Source organism: Bubalus kerabau, chromosome 1 (assembly GCF_029407905.1).
Source record: "Bubalus kerabau isolate K-KA32 ecotype Philippines breed swamp buffalo chromosome 1, PCC_UOA_SB_1v2, whole genome shotgun sequence".
NCBI lineage: Eukaryota > Metazoa > Chordata > Mammalia > Artiodactyla > Bovidae > Bubalus > Bubalus kerabau.
The window spans coordinates 37,258,628-37,284,534 of record NC_073624.1 but is presented as its reverse complement, the minus strand read 5'-3'; the positions used below and the strand labels follow the sequence as shown (position 1 = coordinate 37,284,534).

Here is a 25,907-nt window from a genome sequence, read left to right as displayed (position 1 = left end):
TCAAAGAGTGTTGCTCTATCGTTTGTGCCTCTATCACAGAATGATTATTAAAAAGCACATAAATAATTATCTGATTGAAGGTTCAGTTAGCCACTTGTTTCCTTCAAGGAGTTTTGGAGATGTGCCATGGTTTTAAACTGTTGCTTCAGTCTGAGTCATGATTTGTTTTTAAAGACTAGAAATTCTAGCACACTGCAGGCACATGAAAATGAATGAAAAAATTGATTTATGTTCTGGTATCAGACAATTTGATTTCTAGAGTCTATTGTCACACATTCTGTGATTAAATTTGTAAGTTCTTTTGAAAATCCAACAGTTATTCAAAATGAAAAAAATAGGCTTCTCTCTGTAACCTTGGCCAAATCACTTAATCTAAAAAAAACCATGTAGCTTCCTCTTCTTTAAAATAGGAATAATAACCTCACATTACTTTCAGACTCGTGTGTCGCAAAGAATGATAGTACATAAAATATTGAGGGCAGGAAGTTTCCTTCCCTTCCCTATTTCTGTTTTAAGGCATCACAAAACAATCACGAAGCAGAGAACAATCCCCCTAGGGGTATTTATCTATGAAGGGAAAAATAGTAATATTATACTTATGAAACCCAGTAAGATGACATGTCAACATTATATGTCCCTGAAATGATAAACAGAGAAATATATAAGATCATTTCGGGATATTCTTGTCAAAAATTCAGAATCTCAATTTAATCTTAAGAAAAAACAAAATAAGAATCATTCTCCAAAGTAATTGGCCAGTACTCATCAGCAATGTCAAGGTCTTTGAAGAAAGAGAAAGAATGAGAAAATGCCACTGATTGGCAAAGAATAAAGACAACTAAATTTAGCATAGAAGTGAAAGTGAAAGTCGCTCAGTTGAGTTCAACTCTTTGCAACCCCATGGACTATACAGTCCATGGAATTCTCTAGGCCAGAATACTGGAGTGGGTAGCCTTTCCCTTCTCCCGGGGATCTTCCCAACCCAGGGATCAAACCCAGGCAGATTCTTTACCAGCTGAGCCACAAGGGAAGCCCAAGAATACTGGAGTAGGTAGTCTATCCCTTCTCCAGGGGATCTTCCCAACCCAGGAATCGAACCAGGGTCTCCTGCATTGCAGACAGATTCTTTGCCAACTGAGCTATCAAGGATCCTGGAATAAAAACAAGACTTTACAGGGAAAAAGTGAAATTTGAATAAGTTTAGTTATTAGTACTGTAGCAATAGTAGTTTCCTAGCTTTGATGTTTATACAATGGTTATATAAGTGTTGACCTTAGAGGAAGCCAAGTGAAGGGTATACAGGAACTCCCTACCTTATATTTGCAACTAAAAAAAAAAAAAATTGTTTCCAAATAAAAAGTTTAAAAAGAAGTATCAGAGAACATATGGACTGAATTTTCTTCCAAAATTTCTATGCCAAAGCTCTAATTTCCAATGTAATGGTATTTGGAGATGAGGCCTTTGAAGGATAATCAGAATTAAATGAAGTCACAGATCAGATTAGTGCCCTTGTGTTAGTCACTCATTCATGTCCTACTCTTTGCAATCCCATGGACTGTAGCCTGCCAGGCTCCTCTATCCATAGGATTCTCCAGACAAGAATACTGGAGTGGGTTGCCATGCCCTCCTCCAGGGCAACTTCCTGATCCAAGGATCAAACCCAGGTCTCCAGCATTACAGGCAGATTCTTTACCGTCTGAGTCACCAGGGGTTAGAGTCCTTACAAGAAGAAAATATGTGTCTCTCTCTCTCTCCTCACTTCACAATCTCTACCACCCCTGCCCCCAAGCATGCACAAAATAGGTCACAGCAAGATGACAGCCATCAAGAGACTTCCTTGGCAGGCCAGTGGATAAGAATCAACTTTGCAAGGCAGGGGATGCCGGTTCCATTCGTGGTCGGGGAACTAAGATCCCACATGCCGCAGGGCAACTAAGCCTTTGTGCCACAACTACTGAGCCCACATGTCACAACTAGGGAGTCCTGTGCTGCAACACGTGATGCAATGAAGATCCTGCGTGCTGCACTAAGACCCTATACTGCCATATTAAAAAAAAAAAAAAAAGATGACAGCCGTCTAGAAGTCAGGAAGAATTTTCACTTGAACCCAACCATACTGGCCCCCTGATTGTGGCCTTCTAGGCTCCAGAACTGTGAGAAAACAGGTATCTGTTGTTTAAGCCACCCATTCTATGGCATTTTGTTATAGTAGCTGGAGCTGGCTCCCACACCAATTAAGCTACTAATTGGAGATTTATATACCTAAGTGCCTTTCACTATCAGTCAGTTCAGTTCAGTCGCTCAGTCGTGTCCGACTCTTTGCAACCCCATGAATCGCAGCACGCCAGGCCTCCCTGTCCATCACCAACTCCCAGAGTTTACTCAAACTCATGTCCATCGTGTCAGTGATGCCATCCAGCCATCTCATCCTCTGTCAACGCCTTCTCCTCCTGCCCCCAATCCCTCCCAGCATCAGAGTCTTTTCCAATGAGTCAACTCTTCACATGAGGTGGCCAAAGTACTGGAGTTTCAGCTTTAGCATCAGTCCTTCCAAAGAACATCCATGGCTGATCTCCTTTAGAATGGACCGGTTGGATCTCCTTGCAGGCCAAGGGACTCTCAAGAGTCTTCTCCAACACCACAGTTCAAAAGCATCAATTCTTCGGCACTCAGCTTTCTTCACAGTCCAACTCTCACATCCATACATGACCACTGGAAAAACCATAGATTTGACTAGATGCACCTTTGTTGGCAAGGTAATGTCTTTGCTTTTTAATATGCTATTTAGGTTGGTCATAACTTTCCTTCCAAGGAGTAAGCATCTTTTAATTTCATGGCTGCAATCACCATCTGCAATGATTTTGGAGCCCCAAAAAATAAAGTCTGACACTGTTTCCACTGTTTCCCCATCTATTTCCCATGAAGTGATGGGACCAGATGCCATGATCTTTGTTTTCTGAATGTTCAGCTTTAAGCCAACTTTTTTGCTCTCCTCTTTCACTTTCATCAAGAGGCTTTTGAGTTCCTCTTCACTTTCTGCCCTAAGGGTGGTGTCATCTACATATCTGAGGTTATTGATATTTCTCCCGGCAATCTTGATTCCAGCTTGTGTTTCTTCCAGCCCAGCGTTTCTCATGATGTACTCTGCATATAAGTTAAATAAGCAGGGTGACAATATACAGCCTTGACGTACTCCTTTTCCTATTTGGAACCAGTCTGTTGTTCCATGTCCAGTTCTAACTGTTGCTTCCTGACCTGCATATAGGTTTCTCAAGAGGCAGGTCAGGTGGTCTGGTATTCCCATCGCTTTCAGAATTTCCCACAGTTTATTGTGATCCACACAGTCAAAGGCTTTGGCATAGTCAATAAAGCAGAAATAGATGTTTTTCTGGCACTCTCATGCTTTTTCCATGATCCAGCGGATGTTTGCAATTTGATCTCTGGTTCCTCTGCCTTTTCTAAAACCAGCTTGAATTATAGTTCAAATCTAAAATAATGTGCTATATATCTCAATTACTACCTAAGGTATTGCCTTTTATTGAATATAGCTATATTCCTACTAAATAATGGGGACTTATTTGGCTCTAACGGCTTCCCTGGTGGCTCAGTGGTAGAGAATCTGGCTGCCAATGCAGGAGATGTGGGTTAGATCCCTGGGTCAGGAAAATCCCTGGGAGGAGGAAATGGTAACCCACTTCAGTATTCTTGCCTGGGAAATCCCATGAACAGAGGAGCCTGGCAGGCTACAGTTCATGGGGTCCCAAAAGAGTTGGACACGACTTATCAACTAAACAACAAAAAATTTGGCTCTAAATTACCATTCTGAGGTCTTTCCTTGATAGATACTTTGTTGTTTTTCTCAGTTTGTCCCAGATCCATTCTCCATCCTGCTCTGTGCCCTAGAAGGGTGATTTCTGTGGTAGGAAACTCCTCATCCTGACTCCAGTCCCTTGCCCTCTGACTTCTGGCTAGAGTGTTGATTCCTCCTGCTTATTGCATCTACTTAGCCTCCTCTGGGTGGTTGGTCCTGCAATAACTATGGGTCTTGTGGAGGCTACTTTCAAGATTAACATTCTCATCTGCTCCAATAACACCCTTTCCTCTCCTCCCTCTGGATCTATAAAGGTAATGGCTTCCTGCTATTATTCACTCCTGGATGTCTTAACATCCCATACTGGGTCCCTTAGTCCCTTATCCACCCACTCGCTGTACACAGTCCTTTTAATAAACACATCTGTTTAAAAATTCCACCGTTACGCAGGATGAATAAGTTCTGGAGATCTAATGTTACTATACAATAGTCATTATGGTGACTCTACTGAATGATATTGTATTATATAATATTTGAAATTTGCTAAAATAATTGATCTTAGGTGTTCTCACTACACATACCCACAGACACACAAATCATGACTATGTGCGGTGATGAATATGTTAATGGGCTTGACTGTGGCAATCATTTCACAATGTATATGTATATCAAAACAACAAATTGTACACCTTTCAGTTCAGTTCAGTTGCTCAATTGTGCCCAGTTCTTCAGGATCCCATGGTCTGAAGCACGCCAGGCTTCCCTGACCATCACAAACTCCCAGAGCTTACTCAAACTCATGTCCAATGAGTTGGTGATGCCATCCAATGACCTCATCCTCTGTCGTCCCCTTTTCCTCCTGCCTTCAATCTTTCCCAGCATCATGGTCTTTTCCAATGAGTCAGTTCTTCACATCAGGTGGCCAAAGTACTGGAGTTTCAGCTTTAGCATCAGTCCTTCCAACGAATATTCAGGGTTGATCTCCTTTAGGATGGACTGGTTGGATCTCCTTGCAATCCAAGGGACTCCCAAGAGTCTTCTCCAACACCACAGTTCAAAAGCATCAATTCTTCAGCGTTCAGCTTTCTTTATAGTCTAACTCTCACATCCATACATGACCACTGGAAAAACCATAAATTTGACTAGATGGACCTTTGTTGGCAAAGTAATGTCTCTGCTTTATAATATGCTGTCTAGGTTGGTCATAGATTTTCTTTCAAGGAGCAAGCATCTTTTAATTTCATGGCTGCAATCACCATCTGCAGTGATTTTGGAGCCCAAAAAAACAGTCTCTCACTGTTTCCATTGCTTCCCAATCTATTTGCCATGGAGTGATGGGACCAGATGCCATGATCTTAGTTTTCTGAATGTTGAGCTTTAAGCCATCTTTTTCACTCTCCTCTTTCACTTTCATCAAGAGGCTCTTTAGTTCCTTTTCACTTTCAGCCATAAGACTAGGGTCATCTGCATATCTGAGATTATTTATATTTCTCCTGGCCATCTTGATTTCAGCTTGTGCTTCATCAGACCAGCATTTCACATGATGTACTCTGCATATAAGTTAAATAAGCAGGGTGACAGTATACAGCCTTGACGTAATCCTTTCCCAATTTGGAACCAGTCTGTTCTTCCATGTCCAGTTCTGTTGCTTCTTGACCTGCATGCAGGTTTCTCAGGAGGCAGGTCAGGTGGTCTAGTATTCCCATCATTGAAGAATTTTCCAAGTTTTCTGTGATCTACACAGTCAAAGGCTTTGGCATAATCAATAAAGCAGAGATAGATGTTTTTCTGAAATTCTCTTGATTTTTCTATTATCTAATGGATATTGGCAATTTGATCTCTGGCTCCTCTGCCTTTTCTAAATCCAGCTTGAACATCTGGAAGTTCACACTTCATGTACTGTTGAAGCCTAGTTTGGAGAATTTTGAGGATTACTTTGCTAGCATGTGAGATGAGTGCAATTGTGCGGTAATTTTGACATTCTTTGGCATTGACCTTCTTTGGGACTGACCTTTTCCATCCTGTGGCCACCGCTGAGTTTTCCAAATTTGCTAACATATTGAGTGCAGCACTTAACAGCATCACCTTTCAGTATTTGAAATAGCTCAACTGGAATTCCATCCCTCCACTAGCTTTGTTCGTAGTGATGCTTCCTAAGGGCCACTTGACTTCGCATTCCAGGATGTCTGGCTCTAGGTGAGTGATCATACCATCGTGGTTATCTGGGTCATGATCTTTTTTGTATAGTTCTTCTGTGTATTCTTGCCACCTCTTCTTAATATCTTCTGCCTCTGTTAGGTCCATATCATTTCTGCCCTTTATTGTGTCCATCTTTGCACAATGTTTGAAATGTTCCCTTGGTATCTCTAATTTTCTTGAAGCGATCTCTAGTCTTTCCCATTTTATTGCTTTCCTCTATTTCTTTGCATTGATCACTGAGGAAGGCTTTCTTATCTCTCCTTGCTATTCTTTGGAACTCTGCATTCAGATGCTTATATCTTTCCTTTTCTCCTTTGCCTTTAGCTTTTCTTTTCTCAGCTATTTTTAGGCCTTTTCAGACAACCATTTTACCTTTTTACATTTCTTTTTCTTGGGGATGGTTTTGATCACTGCCTCCTGTACAATGTCATGAACCTTTGTCCACAGTTCTTCAGGCACTCTATCAGATCTAATCCCTTGAATCTATTTGTCACTGTATAATCATAAGGGATTTAGTTTAGGTCATTCCTGAATGGTCTAGTGGTTTTTCCCAACTTTCTTCAATTTTAGTCTGAATTTTGTAATAAGGAATTTGTGATCTGAGCCAGTCAGCTTCCAGCCTTGTTTTTGCTGACTGTATAGAGCTTCTCCGTCTTTGGCTGCAAAGAATATAATCAATCTGATTTCGGTATTGACATGATGTGTATGTGTAAAGTTTTCTCTTGTGTTGTTGGAATAGGGTGTTTACTATGACCAGTGTGTTCTCTTGGCAAAACTCTGTTAGCCTTTGCCCAGGTTCATTCTGTACTCCAAGGCCTGTTACTCCAGGTATCTCTTGACTTCCTACTTTTGCATTCCAGTCCCCTATAATGAAAAGGACATCTTTTGGGGGTGTTAGTTCTAGAAGGTCTTATAGGTCTTCATAGAACTGTTCAACTTCAGCTTCTTCAGCATTACTGTTTGGGGTATAGACTTGGATTACTCTGATATTGAATAGTTTGCCTTGGAAACGAATCAAGATCATTCTATTGTTTTTGAGATTGCACCCAAGTACTGCATTTTGGACTCTTTTGTTAACTATGAGAGCTAATTCATTCCTTCTAAGGGATTCTTGCCCACAGTAGTAGATATAACGGTCATCTGAGTTAAGTTCACCCATCCCAGTCTATTTTAGTTCACTGATTCCTAAAATGTCGATGTTCACTCTTGCCATCTCCTGTTTGACCACTTCCAATTTACCTTGATTGATGGACATAACATTCCAGGTTCCTATGCAATACTGTTCTTTACAGCATCGGACTTTACTTCCATCATCAGACACATTCACAACTAGGTGTTGTTTTTGCCTTGGCTCTGTCTCTTCATTCTTTCTGGAGTTATTTCTCCACTGATCTCCAGTAGCATACTGGGCACCTATTGACCTGGGGAGTTCATCTTTCAGTGTCCTATCTTTTTGGCTTTTCATACTGTTCTTGGGGTTCTCAAGGTAAGAATACTGAAGTCGTTCGCCATTCCCTTCTCCAGTGGACCACATTTGGTCAGAACTCTCCACCATGATCCCTGTGTCTTGGGTGGCCCTACATGGCATGGCTCATAGTTTCATTGAGTTAGACAAGGCTGTGGCCCACACAATCAGTTTGGTTAGTTTACTTGTGATTGTGGTTTTCATCCTGTTTGTACTCTGATGGATAAGGATAAGAGGCTTATGGAAGCTTCCTGATGGGAGAGACTGACTGAGGGGGAAACTTTTGTCTTGTTCTGACGGGTGGGGCCATGTTCAGCAAATCTTTAATCCAATTTTCTGTTGATGGACTGGGCTATGTTCCCTCCCTGATTTTTGATCTGAGGCCAATCTATGGTGGAAGTAATTAAGATAATGGCAACCTCCTTCAAAAGGTCCTGTGCACACACTGCTGTGCTCAGTGCCCCCAACCTTGCACCAGGCCACCACTGGCCCACGCCTCTGCGGGAGGCTCCTGGACACTCATGGGCAAGTCTGGCTCAGTCTCTTGTGGGGTCACTGCTCCTTTCTCCTAGATCCTGGTGTACACAAGATTTTGTTTGTGCCCTCCAAGAGCCTGTTTCCCCAGTCCTGTGTATGTTCTGGTGGCTCTATGGTGAGGTTAATGGTGACCTCCTCCAAGAGGGCTTATGCTATACCTTGGCCTGCTGCACCCAGAGCCCCTGCCCCTGAAGCAGGCCACTGTTGACCCATACCTCCACAGGAGACACTCAAACACTCAAAGGCAGGTCTGGCTCAGTCTCTGTGGAGTCTCCTGGTGTGCACAAGATCTTGTTTGAGCCCTTCGAGTGTCTCTGGTGGGTATGGGGTTTGATTCTGAACATGATTTCACCCCTCCTACCATCTTGCTGGGGCTTCTCCTTTGCCCTTGGACATGGGGTATATTTTTTTTGGTGGGATCCAACATTCTCCTGTCGACGGTCGTTCAGTAGTGAGTTCTAATTTTGGAGTTCTCTCAGGAGAAGATGTGCACATGTATTTCTATTCCACCATCTTAAATGTTCCTGCTTCTGTTAGGTCCATACCATTTCCATCCTTTATTGTGCCCATCTTTGCACAATGTTTGAAATGTTCCCTTGATATCTCTAATTTTCCTGAAGCGATCTCTAGTCTTTCCTTTTCTATTGTTTTCCTCTATTTCTTTGCATTGATCACTGAGGAAGGCTTTCTTATCTCTCCTTGCTATTCTTTGGAACTCTGCATTCAAATGGGTATATCTTTCCTTTTCTCCTTTGCCTTTAGCTTTTCTTTTCTCAGCTATTTTTAGGCCTCCTCAGACAACCATTTTACCTTTTTACATTTCTTTTCTTCAGGGATGGTTTTGATCACTGCCTCCTGTACAATATCATGAACTGATAGACAGAGTGCCTGAAGAACTATGGATGGAGGTTCATGAAGGTTCGTACACCTTTAATATATACCAAATTTTTCTAGTCAATTATGTCTCAATAAAGCTGAGGAGAAAAAAATTCCTACTGAGTGTGCTGTCCCTTTCTTGGAACAGATATGCCACTCAAAATCATTGAGGGGTTTTGATAGGCTTTCTTTCTTTCTTTCTTTCTTTTTTCTTAGAGTCACAAGTACTTTTAACAAGTACTCTTAGTCACATAAAGTAACATCATGAGTTATACTCACTACAAACATCATCATTTATTGTTATCATTATATAGTGATTTTGAGATGATCTTTTATGGAAATTTGAAGCTTTCCTACTCTAAAGACATTCCACTAAAGCTCCTTAGAGAAATATATCCAGTTCTAGTGATAATCTTAGCTACAAAACACAGGAAAAATGAAAATACCTATTGAAAAATATAATATCTACTAAATGGAGGCTGTGTGCTGAGGGGTTTGGCGGAGTTGGTTTCCTATCCTAGTCCCAGGCCTTAATAACTGCATTATCTAGGGCTACTTATTCTCTCTGTGTCTCAGTCTCTTCATGTAAATTAGACAACAACCTACCACAAAGAGGTGTTGCAAGGATTTGAGGTGATCTAAAGTTAGCTCTTAAGCATAATGCTTACACATAATAAGTACTTGTATTTTTTTATTTATTGAATAGGCCTATTCCTTTTAGGAAAATGCTTATTCTGTTGCTATTTTATATTTGGCTTTCAGTGTAATTTAGATTGGATTTAGTGCCCTTCATGTAAAAAAAAAGTTCCTGTGAAAGATTTAATATTTAAATTTTAAATACTCTTAAACCTTCCAGTGGGAGAAGGAAATGGCAACCCACTCCAGTATTCTTGCTGGAGAATCCTGAGGACAGAAGAGCCTGGAGGGCTGCTGTCCATAGGGTTGCACAGAGTCAGACATGACTGAAGCAACTTAGCAGCAGCATGCAAGGTAATGGATATGTTAACTAACCTTAATGTAGTAATTACTTCATAATATATACATATATCAGATCATCGTGTAGTATACCTTAAGCTTATAGTATGTTATTTGTCAATTATATAGGAATCCCTGTTTTCTGAAAGTTTGCTTTAAGCCACTTAGCTTTAACAAAAGACCTACATTGGTACCTGTTTTTACCAAATGAAAGAAATCCAATAAGGATTTTCACTTTTATGAAAAAAGGAGAAAAGCAAAAATAGCAATAGTGTTTTTCAATAAGCCATGATAGAGGCCCAGCACCCCCAGAGCAGTGGGAGGGGCGTCACCAAGCTCCTTCCCTGGGAATGACACAGAGCATCTCAGCATCAAGCCACCATGGCTTTGAACTGTATCTCTGAGCATCTGCACTTTACCTCTATTTACTTTATGCATCTGTTAACAAGATTATCCTAAGGGAGTTGCTGCCTTGCTTTACATCCTTTTAACTTATGGAATGTTTCATAGGAAAGTTCTGCTTTCATATAGCAGGGGAAACCTGTATCTCAATAAAATTAGAAAAAATACTAAACAAGAAAGGTTTGGTAGAGCTCACTGGCACAATATACAAGTGAGTCAATTACTTGGAAAATGTAAAACACAGATAACTATTTTTTCCTCTTCAAAACTCCCTTATACCCTTCCTTATCATAGGTAAATATCCACGAGAGCCTAGACATGGTATGGGACATCCTTAGAGCATCTTGTTTGCAAAGAGAAAGGGACAGCTGCTCAAGTATTTGAAGAAAATCCAACTCCAACTCCTGTTTGGGTAGGGAGGTGGAGACAGCAGAGCACTCTAAAAATAGTATTGATTATCTTCCTTTTCTGAAATCATCCTACCCTGGAATAAAAGGAAAGCTGATCAGGATCTCCATTTTAATTTTAGATGGCCTTATTTTCAGATATTTATGGTAAAGAAATATACTCTGCTTTTCCCTTTATTACAAAAGGAGTGCATGTGTGCATACTAAGTTGCTTCAGTTGTGTCTGACTCTTTGTGACCCAATGGCCTGTAGCTTAACAGGCTCCTCTGTCCATGGGATTCTCCAGGCAAGAATACTGGAGTAGGTTGCCATTCCCTCCTCCAGGGGATCTTCCCAACACAGGATCAAATCTGTGTCTCTTACATCTCTTGCATTGGCAGGCGGGTTCTTTACCACTAGTGCCAGCAGGTACTTCCTTGTAATAAATTCAAAAATACTTAAGGATGTAAGTAAAAAATTGATAGTTGTCATCTCAAAACATACTTTTAAATTCAGATACCTCTCTTCTACTTCCAACTTCATCTTCATGAGTATCAGTTCAGCTCAGTGGCTCAGTCATGTCAGACTCTTTGCGAACCCAAGAACTGCAGCACACCAGGGTTCCCTGTCTATCACCAACTCCCAGAGCTTACTGAAACTTATCAAGTCAGTGATGCCATCCAACCATCTCATCCTCTGTTGCCCATTCTCCTCCTGCCTTCAATCATTCCCAGCATCAGGCTCTTTTTCAGTGAGTCAGTTCTTCACATCAGGTGGCCAAAGTATTGGAGTTTCAACTTCAGCAGGGGCAGGGGCTCTGGGTGCAGCAGACCTGGGTATGGCATAGGTCTTCTTGGAGGAGGTTGCCATTAACCCCACCATAGAGCCACCAGAACATACACAGGACTTGGGAAACAGGCTCTTGGAGCACACAAACAAAATCTTGTGTACACCAGGAGACTCCACAGAGACCGAGCCAGACCTGCCTTTGAGTGTTTGAGTGTCTCCTATGGAGGCATAGGTCAGCAGTGGCCTGCTGCAGGGGCAGGGGCTCTGGGTGCAGCAGACCAGAGTATAGCATAAGCCCTCTTGGAGGAGGTCGCCATTAACCCCACCATAGAGCCACCAGAACATACACAGGACTGGGGAAACAGGCTCTTGGAGGGTGCAAACAAAATCTTGTGTACACCAGGACCTGGGAGAAAGGAGCAGTGACCCCACAAGAGACTGAGCCAGACTTTCCCATGAGTGTCCAGGAGTCTCTGGTGGAGGCGTGGGTCGGCGGTGGCCTGCTGCAGGGTCGGGGGCACTGAGCACAGCAGTGTGCGCACAGGACCTTTTGAAGGAGGTTGCTATTATCTTCATTACTTCCACCACTGGTTGGCCTCAGGTCAAACAACAGGGAGGGAACACAGCCCAGTCCACCAACAGAAAATTGGATTAAAGATTTACTAAGCATGGCCATGCCCATCAGAACAAGACTGAGTCCCCCTCAGTCAGTCTCTCCCATCAGGAAGCTTCCATAAGCCTCTTATCCTTATCCATCAGAGGGCAAATAGGATGAAAACCACAATTACAGAAAACTAACCAAACTGATTGTGTGGGCCACAGCCTTGTCTAAATCAATGAAACTATGAGCCATGCCATGTAGGGCCACCCAAGACACACAGGTCATGGTAGAGAGTTCTGACCAAACGTGGTCCACTGGAGAAGGAAATGGTGAAGGACTTCAGTATTCTTGCCTTGAGAATCCCATGAACAGTATGACTCAAGAGTATATTAAAACACAAATCAAAATAATAACAAGGGGAGTCAGATTGCCTTACTTTAAAATTATCTTAAAAAGTGAATTAAGGTAAAATTCAACTGAAATAATTCTATCTATATGAAAATTCAATATTTATTCATTCAACAAACTGATGTTTCTGATAGGGATACAATAGAAGAGTTACACAGGTCACTACAGAAGTCCCAGAAGGGGATTACAGATAGAGAGGGAAACCTAAGGAACTGGGAGACCACTATAAGTTAATGATCACTCAAGAAAACTATCAGAACATGGTGGAATGAAGTAGACCTGCTTAACTATTGTTATTGTTCAGCTGCTCAGTTGTGTCTAACTCTTTGCAATCCCATGGACTAGAGCACACCAGGCCTCCCTGTCCTTCACTATTTCCCAGAGCTTACTCAAACTCATGTCCATTAGGTGGTGATGCCATCCAACCATCTCATCCTGTCATCCCCTTCTCCTCCTGCCCTCAATCTTTCCCAGCATCAGGGTCCTTTCCAGCGAGTTAGCTCTTCACATCAGGTGGCCAAATTATTGGAGCTTCAGCTTCAGCATCAATCCTTCCAATGAATATTCAGGGTTGATTTCCTTTAGGATTGACTGGTTGGATCTCCTTACTGTCCAAGGGACTCTCAAGAGTCTTCTTCATCTCCACAGTTCAAAAGCATCAATTCTTTGGCATTCAGCCTTCTTTACAGTCCAACTCTCACATCCATATGTGACTACTGGAAAAACCATAGCTTTGACTAGATGGACCTTTGTTGGCAAAGTGATGTCTCTGCTTTTTAATATGCTGTCTAGGTTTGTTACAACTCTTCTTCCAAGGAGCAAGTGTCTTTTAATTTCATGGCTGCAACCACCATCTACATTGATATTGGAACCCAAGAAAATAAATTCTGTTACTCTTTCCATTTCTTCCCTATTATTTGCCATGAAGTTATGGGACTGGATACCATGATCTTAGTTTCTTGAATGCTGAGTTTTAAGCCAGCTTCTTCACTCTTCTATTTCACTTTTATCGAAAGGTTCTAAAGCCATGAATAAAAGCAGGATATATGCCCCAACCCACTAAATGAAAGAAAAATGTTATCGCCCTTCTACTGATTTAAATAAGCGCCATGATAATCCTAGTTTGACCTCATAAGGTCAGACATTCTCCTGCCCGATAGGAGCTAGTGATACAAGCCTGACTTCTACTTGAAGAAGTCAGTCTTTAACCCTCCCCCACTTACCTTTGATTATAAAATTGTACCCCATTCAATCCTGGGATCAGAGCTCCCTTGCCTGTCCACTTGTATCTCTTACAAGTGTCCTATATTAATATATCTATGGGTTTGCTAAGTCTCTTCAGTTGTGTTTGACTGCAACCCTATGGACTATAGCCCCCATCACTTTGCCTCTCTCTGAATTCATTCAGCACCAAGACACAACGAACTTAAGGAGCTTCATTAAGTCCTGAAACCAGGTGTGTGATCTCAGCTGGAAGATCAAAGGTTTTAGCTGGGTTTGAGTCCTTGCACATGGTTTCAAGTCCTGATCTGAGGAGAACAATTTCATTTCCACCACAGTCTTGGCCTAGCTGAACTCTGGCTGCTTCTGGTAACTCTCCTCCCCATGGTCTTCTCACCTCCTTTTACCTTTGACCTGAATTTATATAAACTGCTATTTCCAAACCAATTCACCTCTTCCGCCCCTCAGACTCTACAGCCTTTCTGAGGTTATTCCAGGCAACTTGACCAGCACCTGCCCTCCTCACAGCACCACCTGTGATCTCTTCAGTTCCTCAGCTGCAGAGCAGCACAGAACTCACTGTCTTCCTCTTCACTCTGTCTCCATCCCCTGTGACTGCATCACTTACACACTATCCCATTCAACACCATGCCTTCTCAGTCTTGACCTTTTTCTCTCCAATAATCCTTTATCTTCTTCCATTTAATCCTCTTGGACTTCCCTGTAGCTCAGAATCTGTAGTGAGGAATCTGCCTGCAACACAGAAGACCAGGGTTCAATCCCTGGGTTGGGAAGATCCTCTGCAGAAGGAAATGGCGACCCACTCCAGTATTCTTGCCTGGAGAATCCCATGGACAGAGAAGCCTGGCGGTCTACAGTCCATGGGGTTGCAAAGAGTTGGACACAACTGAGCAACAAACACTACACTACACTATTTAACCCTCTCAACCCTAAAGTCAAAACTTCTTATTGTTACCAATCATCACATTACCTCCTAAAAAGTGGCCTCATACCCTTCCCTTCCTCCCAGTGTGTTTACTCTGGTACCCATCTCAAAAATACTTTGGCCTCACTGAGAATTCCTATCTACTAACCCTGCAAGTTTTTCAGTATCTGTTATTCACTTTGTGGCTTCACATCCCTCTTTTCATTAATTGTCTATTTCTGCCCAATAAAACGTAAGCTCAGTGAGGACTTTTTCACTCATATCTCTAGCATCAGGAACAGAACCATGCCTAGGTACAAACAAAGCACTCAATAAATATTGGACACATAAATGCCTCCTGTGGGACAAGTATTTGGCAAGGATAAAGGAACAAAAAAAGCCTCTCCTCTCAACAAGTTCAAACAAATATATATCGTGCATATGTACTAGTGCAGCCACACAAATTTCAACTATTTTTACGTGAACCAACTACTTGTTCTTAGCCTATTTTAAAAATAATTTTACATTTCGTTATTCTAGTGTCCTTGTACTGAGTTTGGCAAGTCTCTCACTAGCAAGAAAATCTTTGAACTTTTCAAACATATATTTTAGGTGCAACAAGTAATAGTGTAAGGCATTTGCTGCTACTTCAGTAGCAGCTTCAGTCGTGTCCAACTCTGTGCGACCCCATAGACGGTGGCCCACCAGGCTCTGCTGTCCCTGGGGTTCTCCAGGCAAGAACACTGGAGTGGGTTGCCATTTCCTTCTCCAATGCATGAAAGGGAAAAGTGAAAGTGAAGTTGCTCAGTCGTGTCCGACTCTTCGCGACCCCATGGTCTGCAGCCTACCAGGCTCCACCATCCATGGGATTTTCCAGGCAAGAGTACTGGAGTGGGGTGCCATTGCCTTCTCCAGTAAGGCATTTAGAACCCTGTAAAGATTTAGAAGTTTTTTTTAATCCATCTTGTACAAATAATCTGTCAACCCAAAAGGCATCAGGAAGTGATTATTTTAGCAATGCACAAAAAAGGACAGTATCCAGGTGTTAAGGGTTTCATATTATTCCCATCTCTGGCTCCAATGAGAGTTCAAATGGCACATTGTGCAAAAGTAGAAAGACATGTTTTTGCCATTTCCTGGAAAAAAACACAGTAATAACTATACAAATCCACAATGACTACAAGCATGAATGGCTCTCACTAACGTACAATTTTGCAATTTAAGTGTTGGTTTAACCCATTATTTCCAAAACGTATTTGATCATGGAATCTTTCTTCATGCCATTCACATCTATCATATGTAACAAACATTTTCTGATATATAATTTGGAAAGTATTGCTCTAGGATACCATAGAAAGTGAGTAGTATTAGGCCTATGGCTTTCATTTTCAATTTTATATACTTGCAGTATTCTCTGAGGGTTTTTCTTCCAAGGAGTAAGCACCTAGATAGTATATTGAAAAGCAGAGACATGACTTTGCCAACAAAGGTCCGTCTAGTCAAGGCTATGGTTTTTCCAGTGGTCATGTATGGATGTTAAAGTTGGACTGTGAAGAAAGCCAAGCACCGAAGAATTGATGCTTTTGAACTATGGTGTTGAAGAAGACTCCTGAGAGTCCCTTGGACTGCAAGGAGATTCAATCAGTCCATTCTAAAGGAGATCGGTCCTGGGTGTTCTTTGGAAGGGATGATACTAAAGCTGAAACTCCAGTACTTTTGCCACCTCATGCCAAGAGTTGACTCATTGGAAAAGATTCTGGTGCTGGGAGGGATTGGGGGCAGGAGAAGGGGATGACAGAGGATGAGATGGCTGGATGGCATCACTGACTTGATGGATGTGAGTTTGAGTGAACTCCAGGAGTTGGTGATGGACAGGGAGGCCTGGCATGCTGCAATTCATGGGGTTGCAAAGAGATGGACACGACTAAGCGACTGAACTGAACTGAGGGTTTTACCTAGAGTCATATGGACTTGGATTTGATTCCTAGCTCTGACACTAACTTAGATCAATTATCTTCTTTATAAAATGCAAATAACAATAGTGTTAGCCTTGTCAAGAGACTTTGGTTGGTTCTTGATATATACTAATTCTAGTAATAATATTCTTTAGGCCATGTACAGATATATAGAGGCCATGCTCTAGATGTATAGAGTAAAATTACATAATGGGAGGTACGTTTAAATGAGGAAGCACAGCTGTGAAGGAGTAATTATAAAAGATAAAAATCAACTAGATTTTGTCATAAATTTATTTTTACAAAAACAAAATAGTTTTATTTAGTATTGTAAGCAGAATTTATGAGCTCCTCAATAGACAGCATATACAAAACAAGTATATTTTTCTTTCTGTATATTTTCTGTATATACCCAGAAAAGAAAACCCAAATTTTTTAAGTATGTATTTCATACTTCTGCCATATCAAGTGTACATACTCCCATATCCACATGCTATGGGTCATATAATCTCCTTGTCAGGTAAAGACATTGCTAATACAGTTTAGAGACCATCCCTTGGTCAATGGACCAGACAAGCCAGCATTGCAGTTTACTGCAAATTAATTAATGTATTAATTACCCCAGGATCTCAGGGATGTGTTGATCTAACTGCAATGAAGCTGGACCAATTCATAAGCCTTTTGTTATGTATCCAGTTGCTCCCATGCACAGTACAATATAAATAAAACAATTTGTTGCTGCTGCTGCTGCTAAGTCGCTTCAATCGTGTCCGACTCTGTGTGACCCCATAGACGGCCTCCCACCAGGCTCCCCCGTCCCTTGGATTCTCCAGGCAAGAACACTGGAGTGGGCTGCCATTTCCTTCTCCAATGCAGGAAAGTGGAAAGTGAAAGTGAAGTCGCTCAGTCGTGTCTGACTCTTAGCGACCTCATGGACTGCAGCCTACCAGGCTCCTCCGTCCATGGGATTTTCCAGGCAAGAGTACTGGAGTGGGGTGCCGTTACTATCACTAAATAAATGGAGGGTGGGGAGACAAACAATTGCCAGGCATATTCCCATGGCAGCTGTGAGCATCTCAGTTCCTGTACCAGTAACTGAGAAAAGGGAGGCCAGTTCACAGGGCAGGTGGAGCACTGGACTTCCTTGACCATGCTACACTGCTCACCCTGGGCTTACACAAGGACAGAGTCTCTCTCTAGCACCGCCCACCACCCCACCACCCAGTACGTTTTTCTAAATACATTTCTCAGCATAATAACGGACTCTATTTCCATCTCTGACTCTGCAACTGAGAATCGAGAACCACAGGCTAATTCGTGATCATTATCTGTATGTTTCTATAAACAGTGGTAAAGTGCTTACTGTGAGGAATGCAGCCAAAGGCCCATATTAGCATTTACAGCACAAGATGCATGCCTCCCTTATCTCTTCATTTGTGGTTTACCAGTTATCCTCTTACCTCCTAGTGATTCAAAGCTGTACCAGTGGCTAACCTCTGAACTGTATCTCTTTCTTCCTTAAGATGAGCAGCTCTGAAAAATGAGAACCAATTGGAAGAGCAGTCAAGATGTGCAGTTTCCAATTTACATAGCTACTTGGGACTTTTTAAAAACTGTTTTCATCTTAGCACGTTAATATGGATAACAAAGAAATGAATTAGTAAAAGAAACATTAACATTAAAAAAGGGGGGAGGAAAATACTGTGTAAGTACAATAAATACATGAATACTACAATAAAATGACAGTCTTTATAGTGAAGAGATGACAACCAAAAAGGCAGCTTCGATAAGTACGTTTCTACTTGGCCTGGGGCACGAGAAACATTGGTGAAGACAGAGAGAAAAAAAGCTAAGAAGGAAAACGCTGATGTAAGTTGTTGCAATTAGCGTGTGTTCAAATTAGTCAAATTTTAATGATTCATATGACACAGCACTAAAATTACTGGAAAAAGTATTTCAATGATTAAAGCATTTTTTTTTTATTTTGGTAGCTATTAATGCAGAGAATATTTTTGCTGTTTGTTGTTTAGTCACTCAGTCGCATCTGACTTTTTGTGACCCCCATGGACTGTATAGCCTGCCAAGTTCCTCTGTCCATGGAATTCTCCAGGAGTGGATTGCCATTTCCTTCTCCAGGTGGGATCTTTCCAAACCACAGATCGTACCTGGGTCTCCTGAGCATGTCCTGCATTGCAGGCAAATTCTTTTATCACTGAGCCACTGGGGAAGCCAAATGCAGACAATACTGACTGTAAAACAAGTCTATCTCCTGCTTTAGTATTGGTTTTAAAACATAAACTGCTATGTATTACTGTGGAAATGAGAATGAAATTTAAGGTAATAGTCAGAACTGAATGATCTATTTGCTTAGCATAAATGATTAAAATGGCTAGAATTACAAAATGAATTGCAAAGACATAAAAATATCCTAAAGTTCAATTGAAAACTTGCCAGTTTTCAATTCAGTTCAGTTCAGTCACTCAGTCGTGTCCGACTCTGCGACCCCATGAATTGCAGCACACCAGGCCTCCCTGTCCATCACCAACTCCCAGAGTTCACTCAAACTCACGTCCATCCAGTCGGTGATGCCATCCAGCCATCTCATCCTCTGTTGTCTCCTTCTCCTCCTGCCCCCAATCCCTCCCAGCATCAGAGTCTTTTCCAGTGAGTCAACTCTTCCTATGAGGTGACCAAAGTACTGGAGTTTCAGCTTTAGCATCATTCCCTCAAAATAACACCCAGGACCGATCTCCTTTAGAATGGACTGGTTGGATCTCCTTGCAGTCCAAGGGACTCTCAAGAGTCTTCTCCAACACCACAGTTCAAAAGCATCAATTCTTTGGCACTCAGCTTTATTCACAGTCCAACTCTCACATCCATACATGACCACTGGAAAAACCATAGCCTTGACTAGACGGACGTTTGTTGGCAAAGTAATATCTCTGCTTTTGAATATGCTATCTAGGTTGGTCATAACCTTCCTTCCAAGGAGTAAGCGTCTTTTAATTTCATGGCTGCAGTCACCATCTGCAGTGATTTCGGAGCCCCCCAAAATAAAGTCTGACACTAGGTGGGCATACTCCCAAGCATCTCACTTTTCAGGCGCGTTGCCCATAAACAGTTTGGCAGCAGAGGGCGCTCTTCAGTTAAAATCCGAAGTTCTTTTTCAAACATCTTTTAGATACATATTCGCTGCATCCAAGTAACATTAGTTAAGAGTATTGTAGAATAACACGAGTCCTATGAGTTTTGAGTTTGATATAGGGGGAAAGGACATTTATGAAACATAATTGAATGAGACCTTAGATTTTTGAGCAATGCTTAGTTTCTTCTAATGAACGTATTTGATTCACACCACTAACATTTTCTGAGGACCGACTCTGTAAGACACCAACATACACTTCTAGCGTCTTCCCCGGATACTGTTACGGGAAGACTTGGACCCTTACCATGTGCTTTCTGCACTTTAAAGACAGGACATTTTAAAACAAAATGAGGAAACTGAAAGTCATCGTATTTATCACATTCAAAAGTAAGGAATTTACTATGCTGTAGATTTTACCTGAATGTTTGGAACAATCGGCAGCCACAGTTCCTATTCTCAGGTTACATCCTGAAGATAAAACTATTTTCATAACATCTGAATACTAATATAAAACAATATCTGCGCATTTATCTACATTTATCTCCCGCAATCAATAACATCTTCTCGACAGAATCCCGAGTGCCAATATTCTCCGCAACGTCGGATTGCTTCCCGGATTCCAAAGCGTGGTCTTTCCCCACCCTCCTGACCCTCTCTGCCACTATCCGCCTCCCCAGAGGCAAACAGCTCCGGTCAGGGCCAAGTAGCTGAACATTTTCAGTTTTTACAAGAGAATCTTTTCCCCTAGCTTCTTATCGATGAATGAGTGTTTTTTGTGTTTGTTTGTTTTTTAAACTTAGCCTTAAACCTCTTTCATTTCCAGAACACTCCTGGTTTGGTTTTCAAACTAACGAGGTCTGACTAGTGATCATGCAAAAAGCCTTTTTTGAACACCCCAAGGCGCAAGTCATTGGACAGGGGTCTGGCTGCGTGTCCAAGGTCTCACGTGATGCCTCCGCGAGCCACCCAGCGCATCTGTTCGGGTGAAACCCTTCAAACTTTTTCTTTCTGTGTTTGAAAAGCAAAATGACCCGGTCTAAAGGCGCCGGCCTTCGGCTGCGCAAAATTGATCCTTCTGGGAAGCGGCCGGCCTCCCGGAAGACCGCCGCATGACTCAAGACTCGAAATGTTCCGGAGTTCAAGTCACTCTGGACGTCGCCACCGCCGCTTCGCACTCGTCGCCGGGCCGCGCGGCCGCCACCCAGCGTTCCCCGCCCGACGGCCCCGAGCGGCCCGCGCGCCCGCTGCGGGGGAGGGGCGCGCTCGGCTGAGGTCGCCGCCCGGTTGAGCAATCCGGCTATGCAAATAGCGGGGTTACGACAGCCAATCGGAGGCCGGTTCTGCCGTGACGCGCGCGCCGAGCGCCCGTAGTATTTATAGATCGTATTTAAAGAGCCCTTGGGAGTCTCCCCGGGCTCGGCTGGGCGGTGGCAGCGGCCGCGGAGCTGCAGTTGGCCCGGCGCGAGTGAGGTGGCGGGGCGGTCGCTGCCGGTCCTTTCCCTGTGGGGGTGTGGGGCGTGGAGAAGCGTCCTAGCACGTTCCGTAGTAAATAGTTTTTACCCACTTCCCAGCTCGGTTTCTGGAGAAGGGGAGGAAATGCTGCCGCTCCGACCATAGTTTTGCTGGAAACAAAGCCAAGGATTTGGCATCTCAAAGCAGGGGGTGGAGATGGGGGTGGGGGTGCAGAGAAGGTTTGAACCGACCCCGCCCCGGCCCCACATTTGAGCCACAAACCGACGCCTGTTTCCTGGTGCTGGGCTGTGTGTAGAGGCGGCCTTCCTGGGGGGAGGGGAGAACAATACCGCCTGAAAAGCCAAAAGTCGTGGAATTTGGGGGCGGGGTGTATTCGTGGAAAATAAACTGCAGGATAGTGGCGGTGATTATCTTGGCGTTCAATCCATTGATCCTCAGACTTACCGGCCAGCGAGCTGCACACTGCAGTGCGAAAGCAGGAAACTGACATTACGTCAGAGGAGAGAAGAGACCCAAACTGCAAGGGCTGCATCTGCAGAGCTGGTTGTTTCTCCTCGGAGGGGTTCTGCGGGCCCGGGGTGCTGCCCCGGGAGAGGCGCTGCGGGCTCTCCAGCGGAGGGCAGGCGTTGGGGGCGCTCGGGGGACTCCTGGCTTGGGCCGTCCCACGTTGCCCTCACCAGCGGGCTATGTAGGAGCCACGACTAATTCCTTTTAAAGATAGCCCCGCGCTTAGCTGGATGTCCTGAATTCCAGGAGGGAGGGGCCAGGGAAGCGCACCAAGTGTCCCCTGCTGTCCTTAGGTTAGCGCGAGCTGAAGTCCATCAGAGGAAAGCAGGTGGTGGGGGGAGGGGTTCCCAGGGAGTCACCAAGGGTTCCAGCCATGTGTAGAACCTGACAGTTTCTCCGCACCTTATCAGGGGTTTTGTTTTCTCGATATTGAGTGCCGTGGTCACCAGAAACTTGCTCTCTGCCAGGGACCTAGCTCCTGAGGCCTTGCCACTGCTTCTTAGAAATCTCTTGAGGACAGACACGCAGCAGGAGAATAGCGTCCATTAGTACATTCTGTCTTTTGGAAGACATTGAGGAGTTTGGCGCTGACCTTACCTGCTCCCTCATTCCTGGCTCAGGGTCATCACAAGGTAACCGCAGTAACCAGTTCTCCTGGGCTCACGGCCCACTCCATCGGTGAGCCGAGCTTAGCGCAAAAAAGGTTGGTGACAGCAGCCAATGATGATCGTTCCTGCTGGGTCCTGAGTGCTTTGGCAGGCTATCTCATTTAATTCTCACAATAACTGGATGGGGTGAGTACTGTGAGCCGCATTTTGCACATAAAGAAACAGATTCTGAGAATCAGTGTGTCTTCTGCGGATGGGACCCGTGCAGTCTGACGCCAAAGCCTGCACAGTCTGTGGGGGCAGGGAGCTGGCTTTGATCGGGGCACCTTCCAGGCTCACCTCAGTTCACAGCAAGAAGGCAAGCAAGAGCCTTCGTTCACCCCTGTTGTCAGTCAACTACAATAAACCTAGTTCTGGTTAAACATGGTGGCTCTCAGGTGGCATGTTTAATCTCCTGGAGTAAGAACTCCAGTAAAACTGCTCCTCCAAACTGTTTAAGCCAATTTTCTCATTGCTCCCTGTTTGCAACAGTGTCTTATAAAGTCGTTTAATGATTAAGCTTTATATATCACTTCATTCCTAGCTCAAGTCATTGGATAATGCCAGGTTTAAAGAACTGAGTGAGTTACCTTGTAAATTAAGAGTGGGGCCATGTTCAGCATTAGTCGGTAGTCTCATTCAAGGTTGGATGAGTCCTGTCCTTGCTTTTCCCATTGGTTGCCTTACCCCCCATGATAGTCATCTAGGTGGGGGAGACAGCCAGGGAAGGGAAAGAAGACTGGCAGATTGTGATTAGTGTCTAGGAAGGGAAATTCAAAGGAGGAAAAGTAAGGGGAAGAAGATTATACCTCTGTATATAATTACAATTTTTTAAACAGAAGCAAGTGATTTGAAAGCCAGGAATTTGATAGAGGTTGAAGACTGTTTCTATCTCATCTTGGCTGGAAAGCCTTAGACCACCGTGAATGTGAGACCCAGTGTCCTCATCTGTAAAATGGAAGTAACCTGCTACCCATCTACTGACATTCTCCTCTGCTGCCCTTTCTTCCACCTCTACTCTTCTGCATTCTGGTGGTTCTCCAAATTCCCTCTGAGGCTAAGTCTCTTCTCACTCAACACACTCTCCTGGATTTTACCCAAAGCATGACCCCTGTTGCCATTTGAAATCTTTGTCTCTTGCCCAGGTCTCTTTCTGACCTCCAGCTCTATACTCGGGACATCTCCACTTGGACACCACCAACTTAAATGTTCCAAACTGAGCTGCTCCTTATCTACCTCCTGGCCACCTACCATGAAAGGTTGGTGCTACTCTTTCATATCCCCACCCAGTTATTCAAGCCAAAGCCTGGCTAATTCCCCTTTCCATTAACTAATACACCCAAATAATGGCCAACTCCCACCTTGGATTAGCTGCCTTCTGTCTACCAACCCCTAAAATCACCTCTACCAGGCGGCCATATCCCCTCCATCAGTCCCCTTCAGTGGGTCCCACTGCCCTAAAAATGACACCTGACACAAAGCCACTCAAGATTGAGCCCAGACTAGGACTCTGGCTGCTCCCCTTGCTTGCACACCACCCTTCAGCCATTCTGAAATTTGTGCAGTTTGTCTTACGATGCCAAATTCTTTTGTCATTTCTCTGAGCTTTAGCAGATTATGCCACCATACCAAGGCATCTTATCCCCATGCCCATGTTTCTGACTGAAAGCTCCTACGACTCTTTCATTGCTCAGTGTATGTCACTTCCTCTGAAAAGTTCTTTGCGCTCCACCCAGCTTCACGGTTTGTGCTCCTCCCGCTTATTCAAAGAGCTGTGCTTTCCCATCACAGCACCCAAACCCTGTAGACTGAGTGTCTTTTCATTTCCCTGAATCTGTGTGTTTATTCATATAGAAGGGGACTACACCAGAATCATTCAAGGTGCTTCATCAGCCTGCATCTCAAAACCCCATTCAAACTTCAGAACACAATGAACCCATGGGACCAATGATATGCTGTATCTCTCATGAGTGTAAGGGTAGAAGACAGGTTGAAAACTGCTGTCCTAGACTGGCAATTTGACAGGGAAAGAATCATTATTTCCCTGGCCCAGTGTAAGGCACAGAGCAGAAGACACTCAGGAAGTACTTTTGTGATTGACTGGGGTTGTGAGGATTAGATCAAATTATGTATATGGAGTTCCCAGGACATAACAGGCATTGGGTAAATCTGGATTATCTTGCCCTCCACTTGCTAATATAGAGCTTAGGAGTCATAACTTAATGCTTCGTGTCTGCCATCCTTGTCAACCTTTATCCCCCATGAGAATGAAAGTGAAAGATACTTACAGTGGGTTCCTAGAGCCCTGCAACTTCACTACAGCTATTTAAAAAAAAAAAAAAAAAAAAACCCAAACTAAAAAACATTGTATAAATCCTAGGCATCTTTTTGGCTGACTCTGTTATTGGTAAGCAAACTGTCTCACATTTATTGTTTCTCTAGTGGTCTTAGAAACCACTAGAGAAATTAGTGGGCTTCCCTGATAGCTCAGTTGGTAAAGAATCCACTTGAAATGCAGGAGACCCTGGTTCAATTCCTGGGTCAGGTAGATACACTGGAGAAGGAAATGGCTACCCACTCCAGTATTCTTGGGCTTCCCTTGTGGCTCAGCTGATAAAGACTCTGCCTGCAATGCGGGAGACCTCGGTTCAATCCCTGGTTTGGGAACATCACCTGGAGAAGGGAAAGACTACCCACTCCAGTATTCTGGCCTGGAGAATTCCATGGATTTTATAGTCCATGAGGTCACAAAGAGTCTGACACGACTCAGCGACTTTGACTTTCAGTTAGTGGTCTGAAGGTTTTTTTTTTCTTTCTGTTTTTTAATGGAGAAACATGTCTCCCAAAATCCTTTTGGGGGGAATCCATCTTCAGCAGGGTTTCCCTGGTGGCTCACACAGTAAAAAATCTGCCTGCAATACAAGAGACCCTGGCTCAATCCCTGGGTCGGGGTGATTAGAGAAGGGAATGGCAACGCACTCCAATATTCTTGCCTGAAGAACTCCATGGACAGAGGAAACTGGCAGGCTAACAGTCCGTGGGGCCACAAAGAGTTGGACACGACTGAGTGACTAACACATCTTCAGAAAAGGAACTTTGTTCAGATTGTCTTTGAAGAAATGGGAGGAGTCAAGTTGGAGGTGAATAAGAGCCATAGCTCTTCCCTGAGTCTGGGCAGAGCTCTGCTAGCAGGTGGATGGCTGTGAGGCATTACTGGCTGCAATAGTCCTGCCTGAAAGAAAACAAGATGCAGCTGCCTTTGGAGTCAGGTCTGCATTTGAGCTTGGCTATGTGGCCTTGGTCAATAATAGTACATCATCTCTGGATCTGTTCTTGGCTTCCTTCTTGGTAAAGTAGGATTCCATTTGTCCTGTGGTTGACCAATGGGGTTTATTTGCAGAAATACCATGTAAGATGTAAATGTAAAGTACTTTATAAGTATAGAGGCTTGGGAGACCCAGGTTCAATCCTTGGGTCTGCAAGATCCCTTTGGAGAAGGGAATATTTAAGGTATAATTATAAATATAAGGTATTAAGTTATAGATTGGAAGTTAATATACATTTATTGTGTATCACATGGTTAAG

General features: G+C 43.3%; 1 long non-coding RNA gene across 1 annotated transcript in view; it reads right to left on the bottom strand.

The window, feature by feature from the left end:
- The window catches only part of LOC129646307 (uncharacterized), a 31,318-nt gene extending 10,089 nt beyond the window's left edge, over positions 1-21,229 (bottom strand). The window contains exons 1-2 of the long non-coding RNA XR_008711842.1: positions 20,113-21,229; positions 18,011-18,083 (exon numbers count right to left, since the gene is read on the bottom strand). This is a non-coding gene — a long non-coding RNA (uncharacterized LOC129646307). The remainder of the gene's footprint in view (positions 1-18,010; positions 18,084-20,112) is intronic.
- Between the last annotated feature and the right edge of the window lie 4,678 nt (positions 21,230-25,907).